Genomic DNA, 2,805 nt, shown 5'->3' with positions numbered 1-2,805 from the left:
CCGACACGGGACTCGACCCCGGGACTCCAGGATCATGACCTGAGCCGAAGGCAGTCACCCAACCAACTGAGCCACCCAGGCGCCCAAGCTATAATTTTCAGTATCAATTTCTCCAATTTTCCTGGCAATTGTTTGCCTTCTGACCTCAATTTTCTAATGAATATAAAAAAAGTTGCTGATTTTCAATTCACCTTCTTCTTGTTCTGAGGACAATAGTGACAACTTGTAAGTTCTTAACACATCAGGCCAAAACCCAGAAGTCTCTTTGTACATACTATTTTGGAACTTGCTTTGTTCATGTAACAATACATGACATCATTTTTTACAACATGTTTTTTAATGACTTCATTCTATTGCACAATTCAGAGGTACAGTAATTCCACTTATCTCATACTGTTAGACATTTAGGTTGTGTAAAATAATACATTTTGAGCAAGATGGCAGAATAGAAAGTCCCTTATTCATACCTCCCCACAACAGTAATTTGACATCTATTCATGGAATAAAGTGCCTTTGTGGGAGCTTTGAGACCCATGTAGGAGATTGTGAAACACTGATCCAGCCCAAGACCAAGCAAGGCTATTTTAGAAAGCAGGTTCATGTCCAGGTCACAGGACATTTTTTTTGTGACCCTGGATAAAGACCCAGAAACCCTGTGTACTTAGTTACAGCCCCATTTGGTTTTGGTCCTGCCACCAGCACAATCTGCCGTGGGACCTAGGAGGAGCCACGCTTGCCCATGCTTCAGGTAACAGACCAACTGAATTTGGTCCTGGCTATGGACACTGAAGTGGCCTGTGTCTTGGCTCCAGCCTCACTCAGCTGTGGTCTAGGAGCAGTCCTGACCATCCAGGGACTCAGCAATAGACATGCCCATCCATGCTCCAGTAGGCAGGCCTGCTGACCATGGTCTTACTGCTGATCCTGAAGCAGACCTGTGACCTTGCTCCAGCCCATTTTAGACACAATCCAGGAAGAGTTTTACCTGCCCAGGAACTTGACAGAAGACATGTCTCTCTGTAACCCTGGAGAGAAGACTGAAAGCTTCAGTCCCAAGTGTTGACCCTGATGTTGCACTGTGATTTGTTTCTAGTCTTTCTCACCTGTGGTCTGGGTCCAGTTCTGTCACCCAGAGATCTTGCCCAGTGACTTAGTGGGGTTACTCCCAGGGATCTGATGAGAGCCACACCCACTTGGTAACAAGCCCACCAGCTGTGGACCCAAATTTCCTGAAGCAGACTTATATACAGCACTAACCCTATGGACCAAGGTCCTGGAGGCAGTCCTGTTCATCTATCAATGAGGCAGGATTGGATCCAAGACCACCTAAGTTCCAAGTAACAGTTGCACAAACTATAGATTCCACAACAGACATAGTGACCTGACTTAAGCCCTGCTTAACTGTGAACCTGGAGGGAAGCCCATCAGTCCAGGGACCTGACAGGAGGAAGTCTTTACCTGCTGAAACCAGTCGGTAAATATGGGAAGGGGCATTTGCTGTTTCAAATGCACAAACACAAGGCTACATGGATCAAGAAGATTCAGGCAAATACATCACCACCAAAGAAAACTAATAAAGTTCCAGTAATTGACTCCAAGGAAGTGGAGATCTACAAATTACTTGACAAAAAAATCAAAATAATTATCTTAAAGAGTCTCCATGAGGTACGAAAAAAGAAAAAAAAGAAAAAAGCACAGATAGACAACTAAATGAAATAAAAAAACAATGCATGGACAAAACAAGAAGCCTAATAAGGAAGTGAAAACCATAAAAAAGAACCAAACGGAAATCCTGGAACTGAAAAATATAATGACTGAGACTTAAAAGTTCAATAAAAATCAACAACAGACTCAATCATTCAGAAGAAAGAAACAGTGAATTCAAAGGAAGTTATTTGAAATTAGAGGAACAAAAAGAAAAAAGAATGAAAATGTGAAGAAAACATATAGCCTATGGGACACAACCAAATGAATTAATATATTCTATGTGAGTGTCCCAGAAGTATAAGATAGAAAGGGACAGAAAGCTTATTAAAAAAATAACGACTGAAAAATTTATAAATCTTGGAAGAGATATGGATACTCAGATTCATGGAGCTTAAAAAACTCCAAAGAAGATCAACTCAAAGAAGATCACTCCAAGATACATTATAATGAAATTGTCAAAATTCAAAGATAAAGGGATAAGTTGGAAAGCAGCAAGGAAGAGCTGTACAAGGGAACCCCCCATATGGCTATCAGCAATTTTCTAAGCAGAAATCTTGCAAGCCAGTATGGAGTGGAATGATATATTCAAAGTCTTGAAAGAAAGAAAACAGGGCGCCTGGGTGGCTCAGTTGTTTAAGCGAGTGCCTTCAGCTCAGGTCATGATCCTGGAGTCCCGGGATCGAGTCCTGCATCAGGCTCCCTGCACGGCGGGGAGTCTGCTTCTCCCTCTGACCCTCCTCCTTCTCATGCGCTCTCTCTCATTCTCTCACTTAAATAAATAAAATATTTTTTAAAAAAGAAAGAAAGAAAACAACCCTGCCAATTAAGAATACTATACCTAGCAAAGAGAAACAAGACATTACCAGAAAAAAAAATGCTGAGAGACTTTATAATTACTACTTTTGCCTTATTAAAAAGAAGCTAAAGGGAGTTTTTCAAATTGAAATAAACGGATGCTAAGTAACAACATGAAAACATATGAAAGCATAAAAATCACCAGTAAAGGTCCAAGTGCATAGCCAAATTCAGAATACCCTACTACTGTGATGCTGGAGTGTAAATCACTCTTAACTCTGGCATAAAACTTAAAAATCAAAA

Source organism: Eumetopias jubatus, unplaced genomic scaffold (assembly GCF_037043125.1).
Source record: "Eumetopias jubatus isolate StellerSeaLion01/CBP00866 unplaced genomic scaffold, mEumJub1_p1.0 scaffold_11, whole genome shotgun sequence".
NCBI lineage: Eukaryota > Metazoa > Chordata > Mammalia > Carnivora > Otariidae > Eumetopias > Eumetopias jubatus.
The sequence above is the reverse complement of the archived record's forward strand: the minus strand, read 5'-3'. Positions refer to the sequence as shown.